Source organism: Vespula vulgaris, chromosome 21 (assembly GCF_905475345.1).
Source record: "Vespula vulgaris chromosome 21, iyVesVulg1.1, whole genome shotgun sequence".
Taxonomy (NCBI): Eukaryota; Metazoa; Arthropoda; class Insecta; order Hymenoptera; family Vespidae; genus Vespula; species Vespula vulgaris.
The window spans coordinates 820692-840744 of NC_066606.1; the positions used below are offsets into that span (position 1 = coordinate 820692).

General features: G+C 35.3%; 1 protein-coding gene across 7 annotated transcripts in view; it reads left to right on the forward strand.

Moving 5' to 3' along the window:
- LOC127071373 (lachesin-like) overlaps positions 1–20053 on the forward strand; it is a 104364-nt gene that overhangs the window by 48860 nt on the left and 35451 nt on the right. For 3 of the 7 annotated variants that reach the window (XM_051010606.1, XM_051010610.1, XM_051010608.1), the window contains one exon: positions 18342–18394. The exons of the other annotated variants lie outside the window; for them this stretch is intronic. The gene's annotated coding sequence lies outside the window, so the exon portion shown is untranslated. The remainder of the gene's footprint in view (positions 1–18341; positions 18395–20053) is intronic. 7 annotated transcript variants of the gene reach the window in all.

The window sequence follows — 20053 nt, forward strand, 5'->3', positions numbered from 1 at the left end:
GTTAACCTTAATACGATTAGTACACACGTTCCTTTAATTCTTAAAGTCGAATTCATTTTTAAACGTATAAGAATAGCGATCGTATTATTCACGCAAAGTTATCAGAATGATTTGTTATTAATTTTTCATAACGACATGCAGTTATTGATACTTCGAGCATCGACTTAGATATTTAATTACTCTCGATTAATATGTGTATATATATATATATATATATATATATATATATATATATACATATGTATATAATATTTGTACTATCGATCGCTCGACTTCGAATGTAGGGTGAAACTTCGTATTTTATTTGATCGAGTTGAAAGAACTTTAGAGAAACAAGGTTAAATAATTTATAAACGATATAGAAGAGCTGAAGGAAAATCGAAAGGACTGCTTTATTCATCGAGGCGTTTTAAACCCTTCCCAACACTATTATCTAGCCGTCCAGTAAATAATAAAACGTACAAACTGCCAGCGTTGGCTAGCCCGAGCCAACGAGCAAAATAGAAAAGAAATAAAAAAGATAAGAAAAATTTTGCGGTACTTGGCACGTCAGCTGTGATTCGAGGAAGATACCATACCATGAGGGAACGGAAACCACGAGAAAAGGACGTCATTGAATTCTCCAAGATGCACATTTATTCCAACGATGAAAATATTATATAATACGATATAAATATTTTCATGGTACGATCATACATTTCAAACCTCATCGATCCCTTATATTTTCTTTGCTTTCGATCATTCGATTAAGTAAATCTATTAATTTTCTCAATCGAAAATAGCATCATCGTTATGATCATTCCCATTTCGCCGAAGTTTCAACGTAAATTGAATTTTCTAAATCCGCCGGAATCGATTCAAATTGCATGAAAATTATTGATGAGAGAAAATTTGGAAATTCGTCGAATCGTAACTCCCCTTTCTCCTCGACCGGTTGAATAATAATATTTCGTGAACGACGACCGGAAATTATCGGATAACAGGAATCATTGGCTGAAATAATAAATAATTCGATAGGATCGATTTTCCAATATTCGTCGTATAGAAACTCTTATCTTTTATCGTGTGTGAGTATGATACATTAACGTATAGGTATATACATATATGCGCTATAATATATATATATATATATATATATATATATATATATATATATATATATACATATATATATAAAATGTAATATTTATAAATATGAAATTTTAAAGTATCAAAACATAGAAAAGAGAATTCGATTTAATATATTACGTCAAATGGATATACTTATTCACATGTTCGATAATTAATTTTATTGTTATTGATATATATATATATATATATATATATATATTTTATAATTTATACATCGTTTCAACACTCCGTCCAATAATCAAATTTAACGAGACAGGTTTAACTGAAATAGAAAACTCGATAATAAGTAAGGTATTTAAAATAAGTCGATCAAACGAACCTTTTGCATTTGGAGCGAAAGAAACATGAGATGAATAAAAATAGTGCACAACTCTCTTGTTATCGGAGCAGCTACAAGCATGAATGAGAGTATTTATGAGACAGTCTTGCATTGCAGTCAGCAGAGAAACATCCTGTTCGGTAGATCGTATTTTCGAATAGAATCGTTTTCCAAGATCTATTTTGAAAATCGATGTCATACGAACGCCTAGCAAATTGCATTCTTAAACTGCATTGTACCGTTGCATCACGCATTGCATCGGCTCGTCGGCGGTTGTTCGATACGCACCTTTTGTATTCAAATAACTTTTCCAGATGAACCATTCGATCGAAATCTAATCAAATTGTCAATATTTATTCAACATTCAAATTCAAATTTTCTCAGAATATGAATATTCTTTCTATCCAATTTTTTATAATATCTATATACGAATACTATTTCCGATTCATTTTAAGACGCGAAGATAAATGTTTTCTTTCATTGATTAATTATTAACAATTAAACTCAATCAGTTATCGATTCGACTATAAATAATACATAAAAAATATAAAAAAGAGAGAGAGGAAAGACATAATATATTAAAAGCATCGACATACATATATATATATATATATATATATATATATATATATATATATACGCACACACAACAAGTATATATATGTATGTATATACACGTTCATGAAATCCGATCGAGCTAATAAGTAGTAAACTTGCTGTTTTGAATGGAGACGAGTCCTCGTAACGAGAAGAGGAAAATGAGGGAGAAAGAAGGCGTAGAGAGGGGGGATGTAGAAATGAGATGAAGCCCAATGCAATCGTCTGGAGAAGAAGACTAGGTCTTCTCGTAGAAGTAAGAAGAGAAGAAGCAAGAAGAGAAAAGAAGAGGAGGACGAAGGGAAGTTTTCAAGCCTCCATCGTCGTTTCGAAAACGAGTTTTCCCGGAGTGACGAGACTCTCTTCTCTGGAATTACTATCGCGGATTTCGTGGCAGGATGTTCGTTAGTAGGATTTCTTTCTCCCCTTGTCGTCGTGTCGTGTCCATGGACACTCTAGTCAGACTGAAGGGCATCGTTCTTATTCAGAAATATATTTCACTTGCTTTTTTCGATAGCGAGAGAAGAAATAGTCGGGTACTTCGTCAAACCGCGATTCATTCGAGGAATTTTATCGTTTCGCGTCGATGATCAGTGCCTCCGGCATGCGAGACGTTTTCACCGACGATTTTATCGTTTATCCGTCAGTAAACTTCTTTGTCTATTTTCTTAAAAATCGAGTCACTCGAGTTTTCGTTGAATTTTAGAATATATTCAGGAATCTCTATCGTTTGATATTTCTTGCAATTGGTGTATTAATTGTAATGTATTAATAATAGATATTATTTATAAGGAAAGTTGAGAGAAATTATAGTGATCCTAGAGGAACCGAGAAAGACTGTATCCTCTCCTTGCTGACTTTTGTTTTTATAATACAAGAAAGAAAGGAATTAGAGAGAGAGAGAGAGAGAGAGAGAGAGAGAGAGAGAGACAGAGAGAAGGGATGGTTGTTAAAACGGATTATCAAAGTGATACGGTTATCACGCATAGGACGGAAGACCAAAGCGACTATAGAAACGAGACTGTTGACAAAATACATGGCTTTGTAAACAAACGATTCCTTGTCGCTGTATCGTTCGACGGATATTATTATTGTTATTTGGTCCGTCTTGATTACAGAATTATATAAACTATTATGATAAAAAGAAATTGTGATAGATTATTATGAAAGATTAATAAGTATTTCCGAACGCAAAGTGAATGATTAAAATGGAATAATAAAAGTTTGACGATATTAAAGCATTAGCAAATAATTTAATAATACTTCTTATTTAATCCACAAATGAATCGAAAATCGATTTTAATCATAATTGACCGCGCAAGATGAAAAGTATTAAAAGATAGACCGAATATATATTATTATTCAATTTACGGTTAATAATTTCAGGTCAGGCTTATCTCTCTTATATGATTATTAAATACCCCTTTAATCATATCCCCGATAAAGAAATAAGAATGATAAATCTACAGATAAAATCACTATTTTTAACGAACTTGTAATCACACGTCGCGTTTTCGGTCTTCACTCAGTTGTGGTTTCATCGAAATTGCCGTCACTCTTGGTTTGTCGTGTATCGTTCATCAAACTTTGGAGGTATGCGCGACACATGGAAGTTGCGTCTCTCTCTCTCTCTCTCTCTCTCTCTCTCTCTATCTATCTATCTATCTATCTATCCATCTATCTCTCTACAGAGATTTGCATTTAAACTTGGACCGAATTTCCCGCGAGTGGGATAAGAACGTCGACATAATTTTATGCCCGATGCCACCCTCTTCTTCCTCAAGAAAAGGCATGGCATCTGTTCCTCCTTCTCCTTATTCTCCTTTTCCTCCTTCTTATTCTCCTCCACCTCTTTCCACCTCATCCTTCCCCTTTTCTTCTTCTTCCAGCTTCTCTCAAGACGCGCACGGATTTTCTTGGAAAACGCATTCGCGAAAGAGATTTAAAAACGAGACTAGAATCCGACTGACTCGAGAAAGCCCTTTTCTTCTTCTTCTTCTTCTTCTTCTTCTTCTTCTTTTCTTCTTATTCTTATTCGTCTGTTTTATCGTTTCTCTCTCTTTCTTCTATTTCTTACGAACATCAGATCGGTCGATAAGAAACGCGGAAATAGAATTAGGTACCTGAGCTTTTTCCCCATCGATCTTCCTCCCTTTATCTTTCACTGTTTGTCCTATTCGTCTGGTTTCCTTTTGTTCTCCTTAAACGAGCTACCTTCTCTCTTTCTCTTTCTCTTTCTCTTTTTTCTCTCTCTTTTTTCTCTTTCTCTCTCTCTTTCTCTCTCGCTCTCTCTCGCGCGATCAATCATAGTTAGTTAATCAATAGTATTCGAAATGTCGAACTTATCTTGTCTCATTATCTTTAATCATTCATAATGACATGTAACTTTTAAATCATGCTTTTATATATCTTTAGGTTTGTTCTTTTTTCACTTTATTAAAATTCTTACTTCACTTTTTCTGATCTCTCTTTTATCCATAGAAAATTAATGATCGGTTCATGTTTAATGTTTCCTATCTGTAACATTCTTCTTAATATAGACTTTTTTTACGTCTTCAACGATACGTAAAACAAATTCGTGCTGTATAGAACAACAGGTTTACTCTAGGTGTTTTTAATTCTTCATTCTTTTTTTTATTTGCTCCCAATATTTTCCCTTTTCAGTCTATTATCGTCCGCGTATATTTTTTCTTCGATAACAACGCAAACTACGTCATGGAACAAGCGCGGCGTACAGCTAATTCGATCGACGTGTAATTGTCGAGGGAATACCGGGCTGGTAATGATTCTCTAATTAATACCCAATAAGAGAGAACAAGATAGATGGATAGATAGAAAGAAAGAAAGAATAAAAAAAAAAGAGGCAACCGTAACATTGCACTCTATTCTTAAACAAACGCACACGATCGTGGAATGCGAGGACGTATCTACGTATACAATTATGAGACGCATAGAAAAAACGTGCGCGAAAGATAGACTGAGAAAGAAAACGAGAAAAAGAGAGAGAGAGAGAGAGAGAGAAATAGAAAGGAAGTGGGATGGTATCAGGCAAAAAAAAAAGAAGAGAAAAAGCGAAAAAAACGAGGGAAAAACGGAAAGTAGGAGGAAGGAAAAAAGGGAAGAGAGGAAAAGAAGGACGAAGCGATGCCGAGAAAGAGCTCGAGGCGATGCCTAATGAGCATCCTGGAGAGCAACGTACCGTCGCCTTCTGATGCAGTTGCCTCAAACAGAGAGAGAGAGAGAGAGAGAGAGAGAGAGAGAGAGAGAGAGAGAAGAAAAAAGGAGCTGCCATTCAACATACAGCAACGTTGATCTGGGATTCAAAATGTCGGCTGGGAGAGAGAGAGCGACGAGGAGTAACAATCGGCAGGCACCGTCAGCCTATTGTCTTATCGGCTCGCACCCGAACGAGACTTTCAGAACGTTTTTAATAACCTCGTCCGTACTTTCTTTTCTCTCTCTTTTTCCCTTTCTGTCTATCTATGTATCTATCTATCCATCTTCATGAGTTCGAGGTACTCGTCCTAGAGAAAGAGAGAGAGAGAAAGAAAATCCACGTTACCTTTTCTAAGGACGGCAATGACTGTGTCGCCTTGAATGGAGAACGAAGAAGAATCGAAAATGTTCCATTGTGTTACGGCGGGGTAATTAGGATGTAATGGAACTCGCGACTATGGGATTTCTCCGCAGAGGCAAGTCGATGGGAGAGCCGAAAACCGCGAGACGCGAGATCATGCCAAGGTTGTTACACATGTATCTACCTTCCTACGTGCTAACGTAGTTACGTGTTAAGGTATACGTGTAAGTACGAACACATGTATTTACACATCACACTTTGCTCGTACTCTAATCGAATCGAAAGCGTTAATCGAGTGACATCGGTCTAACGTATTATTCCATCCTTTAATTTGATAAAGACAAGAGAAAAAAGATCTCCTACGTGCAAAGTAGTAATTACGAAGAAGAGAGAGAGGAAGAGTGGATCATGAAAGAATCATACGATGAATAGAAGATCGATCGATCGAACGATAACTTAATTTAAAAATAATAATAGGTGAGTGGAGAACAAAAATTCTAATCTCAACAAGTGCACTCACTATTTGATACATTTAAGAATTATTGCTCTTTCATACTTCGACATCTATTTTTCAAACGAAACTTTACGAAGAACTTTGCTAGAATAGAAATTTCGTATCTCCTTTTTATGGATGATCATATTGCTAGTCTACATTATCTACGAACACGTATTCAACGTCGAATCAGTTGCTGATTTCGATTGGAGCATATAAGCTTATGCATTTGCATTTTTGATTACTTAACTCGAAATCACATTTCATCGGTGGCTCGAGTATGCGGCAAAGCAAATGATATTCATCCAACTGATTATATATTCTATGACGAAATTTTAAAAAATATTAACTCATTTTCGTTATCGGCAAACATGGTTGTACCAAAATTTACGATAATAAAGGTAATCTACGTACTATGGGTATTATAAAACGATGTGTAAAAGCTGAAAGCATCGATCTCTCTAAAAAACGGGAATAGGTATAATAAATTAACATGTTTCCCATAAGCACGGTATTATTTATCGTTAACTAATTATTTAATAATTATGACACAGGCATAATAATAATTATAATAATAATAGCAATAATAATGTTCAATCGATAAATATAAACATAACATCCCTCTCTTCGTTAATGCAACAAATTTCTCTTTGGAGTTTTTCACAGGGACTTTTCAGATAAAAGAGAAATAAAGCGTGTTTATCAAGAACAGTATTACGTGCTGAGCATTCGAGCGATAACAAATACGCGGATGTATCTCTAGTCGGTGGTGCTCTCGCTGGCTCGTGTGTTAATTTTTTTGTGGACTTCGTTTCGGCGTTTCCCGAAGATCGCTAACACAACATTTTCTTACAATAGTTCGTTAAGGTTTATAGAGAGTATGTTTGCACCAAATAGGAGACGATACCCGGTGACGAGGTACAGGATGGGCCAAAAATTTCCAGATTATTTTTAAAATCACAAGTAAACACATACGTTAATTAGAAATTGATATTTTTGCACGCTCGTTTTTGTTATTGTTATTATTTAAACAATTTATAATTGTTTAATTTGTAACACAATAAAGTATGCAAGATTTAATATACAAGATAAGTCAGTAACCACTTATGTACAAAATATTGTGTTTATGAAATTGTTTATAAAATTATCATTGTTATTTTATCACGCTTTAAATGTTTTATTTATATTGTTTAACAAGGCGAAGTAACGTATTATCGATTCGATGTAAAAGATTTTATCTCAAAGGCAAAGATTAAAAAGTTATTTCATTTAACAATAAGTAGTGACGCACCCTGTATATAAACTTTTGGACTGTTTTTTATATCATCAAAGATAGAAGAAATAAATCTTTGATTTTGTCTACTAAAAATTTTTTTCGACGAGAGAAATTGTTTATAAAAATTGTTTATAAAAATTGTTTATAAACAATTGTTTATTAATTGTTACCGATGGGATGATAAAATAAATAAAAAAATTCCCTTTAAAACGGTTTTTGTTTCGAGTCTCTACGACTATTAGTTTCGGAGATATTCCCACTTAAATAAAAAGCATTTACGTTGACACACTGACCTAGATAATTTTCCATATATGGGCATTGGCCTAGTGACCTATATAAATTCCAGGAATTTACGCAAGGCTACTCCATGCGTAAATTTTTTTTACTACTACTACTACGTAGTACTACGAACGCAAATTATGAATGGAAATATTTCGATGACGATATCTTCGCAACGGAAAGTCGTAGAGACATGAAACAAAAACCATTTTAAAGGGAAAATTATCCTCTATTTGTTTAAATATTCAAATGTTATCGGTATAATAGAACCAATTTCGCAAAAATTTTTTTCGTTGTACAAAGTGAATGAAAAGTTTCAAAATGATTTTAAAAATCGATTCTTTTTTCTAGAGACGTTTGAGATTAATTTTGTTTATAACAGATCGTAAAAATACTAGCCTAGGAATGTTTTGAATCATCCTAGAAACTTGGATCATACGTGAGACGTTTATACGAACGTTTCGTTCTATTCGACATGAACAAATGAAGAAATTTGAGAAAAGCTCAATCGTATGATCGTCTTTGTCGTTAGGATTTCATCGAAAAGGGATAAAAAAAAGAAAAAGATAAAAAAAATAAATAACAGGATCAAGAAAAAAATAAATTATCCCCTAAAAAGCAATGTCCTTGCTTCAATCGTATCGATTTCAAGCAATCTTCGAATTATCTCTCGCTAACATCCAAGCAGCGTACGATTGTCCTTCGCATATCGATTTTGAAATGTCGACCTTATTCCTTTGAAACGATATCATTGATAGGATTTCACGAGCTGCGAGAGGCCTACACAAGAGAATCATAGAAACTATTTCATAGCGTCTCTCTCTCTCTCTCTCTCTCTCCTTCTTTCTTTCTGAATAAGAAGCAATTTACTGGGAGCAATAGAAGTAAGAAATCTCGAAACATCGTCGATCTGAGCAGAGAGACGTTTATTCGGAATTAGATATTTCTATATCGTCGAACGAAGAAACTAATACCTTCGTGTTTTTCTATTGCACTTTTATATATATTTTTATATTTTCATTTCGACAAACTCAAACGTAAAAATTAACTTGCTGGTATAGAAAAATTAAAGGGGAAAATTAATAAATGACATTAATCGTGTCTATCATTGTCATGTAAAAAAAATTCATTCGTATTCCCTTCAGAAGGGAGTACCCTTAGTTCGTCAAAAAGTTCCCTCTGTATATGGCTTTTCTTCGAACGAAAAGCTTTTTACAGACCCTCGGCTTACGCATTATGATACTTTGAAGCACCGTGATCCATCACTTCGCGCCGGTTACGGAAACTTTCGTTCGAATACAAGAGTCTAGACGTCGAAGGAGCTTTTCTCTCTCTCTCTGTCCCTCTCTTCCTCTATCTATCTATCTATCTCTCTCTCTCTCTCTCTCTCTTTCTTTTTTCTATTTTTTTTATCATTCTTTGAAGAATCTACGTAGGTGGATTGATAGATAGGCAAGTCAGGACTTATCGATGTCGATGACTTTGATTTAAACAAGCCCGCGGTTTTCGTCGATCGAGAGTCGATCTTACGTCGATTATATCGAATTATATTCGAAAATAAATCAAGAGGTTATCAAGAAACGACCAATGACGCGCGTCAACGTTTTCGAGAATCGATTATCACGGTCCGAACGAACGCTAATTAAATCTGCTTATGCTTATGCTTTTGTCACCACGTCAAATAACTTTCGCAAATAACTTTTTGATGTTTAGATATCCTCTACATAATAACATAGTTTTCCATTAGAGCGTCTCAACGTTGTATCTTTATTCGCTCGTATAATAAATTCAGGACCGTTGAACGACAGTTTATTTCCATTGGAATAAATCCCGAAGGATTAGGTGAGTCGCGAAACGTGAAAATTAATAAGTTCATCGTTACGGGAGGAAAAAAAAGGAGATTATATGGAAGGCTACTTTATTAATACTCTTCCTTATTGTTCCACGAGCAATATTTATTCTTTAGAAAAACCACGAGAAGTGTTACGCTTTAAATGAAACCCAGACACATAATATAACATTTGACGTGGCTTCGAACGGATGATATCTACGTAAAATTAAAGGAGATAATTAATACGTTTATTTCCTTTTCTTCATTTCTTTTTTTTTCCTTCGCTTGTTTACTTGCTTGCTTGCTTACTTGCTTGCTTGTTTGAACATCCCAGAGAGCAATTTAAAAAACGTTTCGCTCTCGAGAGGACGATTACTCGCGATTTAACTGTCGGATCGTTCAATATGTACAAAGAACGTTATAAACATAAGTCGAGTTGCTGGTAACGGTGAAATTACTTCGATAAAGCAGCACCATAACCCTCCCCCTCTCCCCATAGCTTCCAAGGTGGATTAACCTTACCCACGACTATCTCCAGCAATTTCCAATTCGACTGTGCAACACGATCTCCATGTTAATTAAGCTCCCTTTCGCTCGCTCACACAATCTCTCTCTCGCTCTTCGTTTTTTTTCTTCTCTCTTGCTTCCTCCAACTTTAGCACCAATACACCATGCGCATGCACAAAGCAAGAGGCTTTTAAAAATCGCTTCTATCTTTTTATTCCCTACCATCATGCGTGCACAGCACATGTTATGCGAATTCACCTGCGCTTCTCTTTTTCCCTTTCTTTTTTCTTTTCTCTTCTATCTCCCGCTCACTTACTTTTTCTCTGTCTTATTTTTATTTTCTCTTTCGTTTCCATGCCTTCAATCATCTGTCTTGCTTTCTCTATTTCTCTCCCTCAATCTCTCTCTCTCTCTCTCACCCTCTCTCCTTCTCTTTTTCTCGTTTTTTTTGTAACTATACAATCTTCCTTTACCGTATACCCATCATCCTTTAGACAGCGAGATGGATATATCGTCGAGAAAGCTACAAGACAAGTGACTCCGTCTTATCGATTATCGATCTCTTTCTTCTCGATCTAAGGAGAATATCGTATTTATACGTTGTCTCGGTTCACCATATTGTGCGAGAAAGAGGCGATAAGTTTGAAGTACCATAAAAAGAAATATATGGACGATTTTAAACAAGATATTTTTCTTTATCGTGACTAAAGTGTTATTACGATAAAAGTTACGTCGATAAATCAATTCCATAGAAAGGATAGATTAATAGATAGTGCGAGAAAATGTGGGGGAAAGAGAAAGGTAAAGAGAGAGAGACAGAGAGACAGAGAGAGAGAGAGAGAGACAGACAGACAGAAGGAGATATAGAGAGAAAGAGAAAGAGAGAAAAAGAAAGAAAGTAGAAAAGATGCCTTTCAATTCTCTGTTGTCGAGTTGATTCGAAGAAAAATTCGATCGACGAGTAAAGCTGCTCGTTACATCGCTACTTTTCAACCGGTCGACCAATTTTCCTCGATCCCGTTTACCTCCCCATCCATTTTCGTTCGTTTGACAAATCGCAAACAGTGAATATAGTCGAATGATCGATCCTTTCTATACGATATAGCTATTATTTGTTCGTTCATATAACGAACCCATGTCGATTTCTATCGAGTTACAGTTCGTGCGATCATCAGCGGTTGAAAATAAAACGTTACCGTGTGTAACGTTAACAAAGACGACGAATCGGATCGAAAGAGATAAAGAAAGAGAGAGAAAGAGAGAGAGAGAGAGAGAGAGAGAGAGAGAGAGAGAAATGAGAGTAACTGGAAGCGTGCGTTCGCATGGCGTAACGAAGTCATAGACTTATTCAGCTTAACGTCGTTAAACCCGCATTACGTAGAGAACCGGCGCCAAATACGGCAAGAGGATTTATTGGTGGACTAGGGATGGTAGCTCTGGTGGCAACCGTATCTATCCTTCTCTCACGATCTCTCTCTCTCTTTCTCTTTCTCTTTCTCTCTCTCTCTCTCTCTCTCTCTCTCTCTCTTACTTTCTTTCTTTCTCTCTCTAATTCCCTTACTCCTTTTCTCATTTTCTTCAATTCTTAAGAAACCACTTATAATTATTTCTCTTTTTCTTTATTTACAAATATTGCGTAAATTAATTTGAATTAACATTTTTTTTCTTTTTCTTTCCTTTGTTTTATTATATCTATCGCGCACACGTACCAAAATTTCTTTTCTTTTATTAAAATAATACGTAAGTATGATATTTTTAACGATTAACTTAACATTGACGGCAGAAGATCGGCGGCGAAATTTATGCTAGACAATAAAAATTCTCTTTTCTAATAGAAACGGAAGTAGTAACTTAGTCTCTGTCGTTTAATGCGATGGATTTAAGCTGCGAGATAAAAAATACGGCCCCTTATTCGGGTAGACGCTTTTGTTCATTCGTAATTGCATTTAGTTACCGAATCCATAAACGTGGTTCGTGAAAAGGATTTGCTTCTTAACGTTTGGCTAGTACTTTTAAATGATATATATATATATATATATATATGTATGTATGTATGTATCAGGTAAAGAGCAAGTATAATGTAACGAGTTTTCTATGCATTTTCAAGAATTAAATACGACTCTTTGTAATTTCTAAACTTAACAATTCATTGTAGTTTTAATGTAAAAAGATTGATAAAAAGTATTTGCTCTTATTTCCGGAAGAAAAAAAACCAAGTTTGAAAATCCCAAAAGAAAGGAAATCTGAAGAGAAGAAGATGAATGAAAGAAAAATTTGAACTCGTTCAATTTACAACGATACTTAATAGTAACAATAATAATAATAGTAGAATTAGGATGTACAATACGATATAGAATGAAATCCAAAAAACATCGTTGACGTATCTTATATTTATAATAATCTTCCTTAATCAAGCTTTGTTTAACGAGAAGTCGACGTGTTTTTCAAACGGTCGAACTCTTTTATTGTTAGATGAGAAATCAGAGAGAAGGGTTGAACACTCAAGGAGGCAACAGAGCGTACGAAACGCGATGAACGAAACACGAACGTATGAAGCACGAGCCAACTTCAGAGGCACGCTTCTCTTTCTCTCTTTCTCTCTCTCTCTCTCTCTCACCCTCCCCTCACCCACTTCCCCCAACCCTTTAACTCAACGCTGAATCCGTCCGACTACTTAACCACTCCCTCTCCTCGGTAACGAGTTTACTTTCGACAATGCGCTACTCCACTCACTACGCTACTTCGCGAACCAGTTGCAGATTTGCGGAATTTTCCTTGTTCCAAACTCGCGAATGGTGGTACAACGAGAGAATATGTATATTGCGCCTTAAGAATTTATTTTATTTCTTTTATCATTTTCTCTTTACAATCGTTTTGTCCAAGAGAACGTGTCCAATTAAATGAGAGATGCAAGCGATTAAGTCTTCAGTAACAAAACTATTACCGATTTTAAAGATATCAAGATTTCTTACGACAAAAAGATACTTCAAAATGTCGGAAATTAAAAAAAAAATCATGATTATTCGATATTCTTAAAAATGACATTTCAAGAATCAGCAACTATTATATATAAAATTTGTCGATAATAAATAAACTGTAATATATATGCAAATACAAAACAAGCGTTTTCGTTATCGCGTAAGGTCGATATGTGGCGAACAGAGTGCATTAGGATTTCTCTGTACATGGTATACGCGTTACTTATTATACGCTGAATCATACACACGAGTGTAAAAATCACACACACACACATTTACGACTTCGGTCGTACTTGTTTAGGGTATCGTGTTTCATGCTATTCAGTTATTCTAACTGTATTTCTCGCAACGCCGTAAAATTTGTTAGAACTCATAGGGCAACAGGATGATACGTAACGCGTACACACGTTTGCTAGAAGGATAACTTACAAGTGGCGGATGGCCACTGAGTTCGAAAGTGGAAAAAGCCAGCTTTTGGTTCGTGTAGCAGACCGCATAGTGCAGATATAACAGTGCGAAAATTCAACGGTCACGCTTTCCCGATTGAATTCGACTGAAATACGTTTTCAACGAGTGTCTACGAAAGGGTTTATGCTCTCTAAAGTTTCCCTCTTTATCTCTTTCTCTATATACATCTCTCCTTTCCTTCCTCGTATTCGCTGTTTCTCTTTTCCAGGAAGAACATTTTCGATTTTTCGACGAAGCAAAATTTCTTTTTTTATAGATTGATGGAGTTATTCGACGGATGTAATATTTTAATCGAACTCGATCAAAAAATTTAGAAATAAATATTTTATTTTGGAATATTAATTAAATTGTTTCTATATAATCCGTATATCGGATCGATGTGCAAACGTGGTCTAAAGTTATGAGATTATTTTTTTTTTTTTTCGTAATATCATCGGAGAGAGAAATTGCAATTTTTTTTTTTTTTTATTAAATCGCACATATAGATATTGTTTTACATGTATAAAAATACAATAGAAGTGAACGTACGTGCAAGCTTGCCGGAAGAATGAAAACACGATCGTGATAAAAACAAAAAAGAAAGTGAAGAAAGATAAAATGTTTCATCGAAATTCCAGCATTCCAAGATTCCGATTCAGTAAATTCTGTATCAGTTGAAAAAAGAACACAAAGAAACAAAAAAAATATATATATATATAGAAAAAGAGAGAAAGAGAGGGAGAAAATCATTCTTTTTCTCGAGAACACGATCTCGTTGTTCATTGGTTCGAGCAACTCTTTAATACCGACTACGATTGCATTTAGGGACGTGCGTGAAGAGCATAAGAGTAGAAAGAGAGAGAGGGAGAGAAAGAGAGAGTGGGAGGGAGAGAGATAGAGAGAGAGAGAGAGAGAAACAAAAAGCGAAAGAAATGAGAAGAGAGACAACGAGAGACATAAAGAAAGGAAGAAAAAAACCGAGATACGTAGATAAAGAAGAGAAAAGCTAAAAGGGGTTGATACGAGAGGGCGAAAGCCAACTTCGCAGACGGTTTAAAGGCTCACACTAGATTCCGCATATCCCACTCCTGCAATGCGTATCTGCAAACGCTATACTACTTGACCATTTCACTGTCTGAACACTGAATATCTTCCAACGTATGCGAAAGTTCGTTTGCATGCCTTTATATATACACTATATACGTGTGTGTGTATACATATACATACATATATATATATACACACACATATATATAGCAAATATCTACTTATATGTATTTGTGTACGTGTGTTAAAGCACGTGCCACTGTAAAAGTAGAAGCGTATGGTGAATCGAGCAAGTAGAAAGCTCTGACCGAAGCTCGGGTATGGGATGCTTTAACGAGTTCGAAGGGTATATGTATGCGAGGGCAATGCTTTTCGCGAGCCGTCTGGATTGATCAATTTTCGAGAACCTTGCGAGAAGTAAAACGTTGATTAAGATTGTATGGATATCGATCGATCGAACTTCTTTCTCGTTTAACTCCATCGCCTGATAGCTATCGCTGTTTTTTTTTTCTCTACCTCTCCTCTCTCATTCTCGTTTCTTCCTTCTTATCGGGAGAAACCTTTTAAATATTTTCATCTCTTTCAGTAAGGAAGAATAAGAAAAGAGAGAAAGAGAAAGATATTACTTGATTCGATCGTCGATCAATAAGCGAATAAATTATATATTTTCGTTATCCTTTTAAAATCTAAAGGGAATGATATTAAACACTTAGGAGATCTCACGATGACTCTATATAAATAGATATCAATATTGGATATATCCTTTGAGAGATTTCGTACGAAGGATAATCCGTATCATCTCTTATGGAAACGCAAATCCTATGTATCCAAGAATATTCCAAGGAAATAAGATAACTTCTTCTCTGATCACTAATATTAAATTTGTACGATCATAACGAAACTAATTAATCTATTTCTAGCGAACACACGAAATAGCTCGACTTTGACAGAAGAACTTTTACGAATATTACTTTTATTATATAATCCTCTCGTATCACGTTCTCTTGTTTAGCCAAATTTACATTAAATTTTAAATGGAATTTTATACTCTTTCATAGTTATTTAACTTCATTCAAATATTTGTGGTTAACTTTGATGGTGTATCTATTACGTGGATACGTACGTTCTCATCGAATCGTTCTTCCCTTTGAAATGCAAATTAATTGAATTACTGATCACTTGTAATAAAATTAAATTACGTTAACGCGCTATAAATTATTTGATTTTGGAGAAACGATAAAATCGAAAAATTGTTAATATCGCACATTATTGCATGTAGATATATGTATTAATGTATATTTATAATTTTAATATATATTTTATAATATATATCTAAACATACATCTATACATCTAAATATATAATTTTATCATATATATATTTAGATGCATATATTTAGACGTACAATCTCATTAATAACTTCAATCCGCAGATGGCATGACTTATGTGTTTGATGCTTCTAATATTTGCTTATTCCATTTATAATTAATAATTCAATGTTGACTTTTGAACATCTCTCGACTCTTCAACATCGATCTTTGAAAGACGATATTAATTAGTAGAAGAAAGTAAAAGTGTAAACAAATCGAACTATGTAAATCATATAATTCGTCAAACGAAAATCAAACATGAAATGTAGTAACTAAATCGTATAGGAATATTATTCATTAGTCATTAGATTAGTCGAAAGTATAATTAATACGTAAAAGCGTTGTCGATGGCGAGACCATTTATTAAACGAATCATTTATTAAAGCTCGTTAACGAACACGAGAAACATTTTTAACGTTTCTTCCGATAGAAATTCGATCGGTTAATGATATAACTAATGCGCGAACATTTAATTATGCGTTCTATCGATCGAAGCCACTTCATTCGTCGATCTTTCGTTCGTTCGCTTTATTTCTTTATTCTCTTCCGACGTGTATAAGAGAGAGAGAGAGAGAGGGAGAGAGAGGGAGAGAGAGAAAGACGGAGAGACGAAGGCGGAGGAACAGAGGGAAAGTATTCATTTATAAATTCTAACTCGACCGTATAGATCGATCGTATTATAAGCGAATAGGAATTATCGAAAGACAATAAGTCGCTCTTTCTCTCGTCGTTTTCATACTTTAATTTAACGTATCGATGCGTTTCATTGTTCGACGATAATTAAATTAAAACCGTAGGGACTTTTCCTTTTTGCCGCTACGCCATTAATACTTGATTATCGTTAATTCATCTTTCTCTCGTAAAGTTTCGATTGCATTAAGGAAAAAGGTCATTTTGGTTTAATAAATTTTTCATTTCATTCTTTCCACCCGTTAACTTTGCATTTATGCTATTTAGCAACGTAATATGAATACCAACGACTTTGTTCCTCTATTCATAATAATCATACCAATGGGGATTATCTTCGTTCTATGTTGCGAGCAATGATCGAGTAACTCTGATGTTAAGCGCGCATTAAACGTTGAGCCGAATAACGAACGCTATGTTATATCTGCCTTGTCGCATAGCCGATCCGATTATAATTCGCATACGCGTCCATCTCGGCTAAAATTTTCGGCGTTCTAACCAAGATGCCGTGTTACATAGTTAATTACTGAATTCGAATATTCGGGAATCGAGAATAGCATATACTGCGTCGCTGCGATTGCAATAATCATTCCTCGGATTGATTCGTGAAATGACAATTTATCGACCGATAAAAGAAAAGAAGAAAGAAAGAAACTATTATTTTATATGAATAATAAATATTCCGCTTACTATTTTAATGCAGATGTTCGTGCTGTAATGTACCTACGTGAAACAATGCGAGTCGTATAATCGTATCACCAAAATGGGTGTACTCTAATCTCGAGAACAAACATGAACAGATCGATTAACTATCCCAATCCATTGATACACCAAATATAGCTATCGACTATCATCGATAAAGCTATCTCTAACAAGTTCGTTCACACGAAAATCAAAATGAAATTGAGTAACGAAATTGCATCGTGAATACTGCCGTTACGTTGCTATCCCAATGTGCAAAAGAAAAGGAAGACAATGGCGGACGGTTGGTTGCAAGTTTGACGGATGCATATCACCGTGGCCGACAGAGGATCTAGAACGATTTTGCGTTGTATTTATGAGGGTGTCCCGCGTGTGTAATAGGTCCAAGGGATATAGGGTAGAACGTAACTCAGCATCAGAGCCAGGGCCACACTGGCGTTACGTGGCAGGTCCACCCGACCCCTTCCTGTATTTCCGTAATCCCAGGCAACACGACCACCCCGGATATCCACCTTGAAACCTACCCCCTCCTCTCTCTCTCTCTCTCTTACAACGGACCCATAGATATCCCATACGGGACAACATATACCCCCGTCGTTCCACTTGCCAGTTACTTTGAGGTCGGATACCAAAACCCTTCTCTCTCTCTCTCTCTCGCTTCCCTTCGCCAGCACCACTACCACACCTCACTCCCCACCACCAGCACCACCACCATCTCTATCGTCACCAGCAGTACAGTCTACGTGCTTAAGTATTTCACATAGTCTCCTTCCATTCACTACCACCGGCCTCGTAACACTCCTGTCCAGTGAAACGCGATAGCATCTTAATCGTGCTAATTCGCGTTCACCCATCACCGGCTGACACTAAGTTTGTATACGCCTACGGGACTACGGTAGATTTTCCCGACATAATCCCTTCTAATTTCTTGCTACGATTTAATAACAAAGATTTTAACACAATTCGAGATTTAACCATATATTTCTACGAGGCGAAATTATTTCAATTTCTTTTTAGATAACTAAATTATTTTTTATTCGCGTATAGAATAGAATCCTAGTGAGAAACGTTCGTTCTATCGAACTCCGCCTGTTTTACAGAATCACTTATGGAAGGAATGAGAACAGGGTGAAAGAAGAGAAACGTATTGATGGTAAGTCGATTGAAATGGGAATGAAATTATCGTTAAAGATGAAATCGATGCCGTTTATTATCACGAGAGTTAAATTATTTCGTCTTTCACGAAAATAGATAATTCTATGGAAACGTAACTTGAGATCTTTTTCACTTTATTTATATCTTTTTTCATATATATATATATTTTTATATATATCTATATATAAAAAAGAACGTTCAATAATATTCTTCAATCCTTTCAAAGAAACATTTCTTTAATACTTTGTACGTGATATCCTCGAAGTGTCGTAAAAGCGATAAGTAAAGCACCTTAAAGGTACACAAGGTAGTCAGAAAGCAAGCGGATATGTTTGAAACGACATGACGCACGATGACAACACACTCGAATCCGATAGAATGAACGTTACTCACCGAAAGCCGCCTTATGTCGCATTTACTCTTGGTACATTTAGGATCTCTCGTGATTTGTAACGCGCATTAACGTCACCGTTGCTTTCTACCAAAGAAGGAAACAGAAACGTGAGTAGCGTTCAAGTAGCGTCCATGTATCGAATAATTCTTAAGATCAACCCTTTGAATATATAGTACGAAATGTACGTGTCTTCCGACACTCGCTTGTATCGGACAAATTGCTAAAGATAATTGATTAATTTTTATTGGACTGAGAGTCTCTTGAACTCGATTAGATATTTCAACATACACACACACGCACATAAATATATATATATATATATATATAAATTTCAATAATTATTTATTTCTTATAAAAAAAAATAATTGCTACAATAGAAAATAATTACCTAGATATTATTTATCTTTAGGACAAACATTTAAAAAAGGTATATCGCTAACCTTATTAGTCGACGTGATTTATATTATAAATTAAAAATAAACAAAAATTAAATAGAACAGTGGGCGCATGCGCGTGCGCGGTACAATCAGTTTGATACTCCAGCATGGGCAGAGAAAACTAGGAAGGAAATTACGGTTCCGCGCTGGTTGACGTAATAAAACGTTGTATCTATGTAACGCCAGGAACATTAATGTATTCACCGCGCATCATTGGTGTCCTCGACATGATGCACGACGAGTCGTTCCGTAACACTGTATGCTCCACTGATTCACTATCTCTAATTTAGTACGCGGCACAGTTAAATGCTCCTGATAACCGCAATTTCTAGTCATTGCGACCGCGATTTTAGCGCTTGCATTAAATTGCGAGCGGTTATGTTACAAGAAATCTTTACGGTGAATTTTTAACCGAGAAAAAGTTTGCTAATTTATCTTTCATTTTTATCAGTCTATTTGGAGATAATCCAGTTGGAGTCTAGGAAGCGACGTTACGTGTCTGTTTATTGAAAATATCGAGAGAGAAAAAAGAAAGGAATGTAAAAAAAAAAATAGACACGTCGATATCTCTCCTTCGAGTTTTAATAAAAACTGCTCCGACTGTTACTTCCGATCAGGCAAGCATAAAAAAAAAAGATTGAAAACGATCACGAAGCATCCGTAAGACGGAAAAAAAAGGGAATAAATTGTCAACGTAGCAAGATATTAGCAAGCACCACTTCCGGTCGAGACATCGTTCCTAAAAGATGTTAAAGACGGGTCAGTTTAATTTCGTGAAAGATATGTAACAGGACGGACGAGGATAGTAAAAGGAGTAGAATAGGGC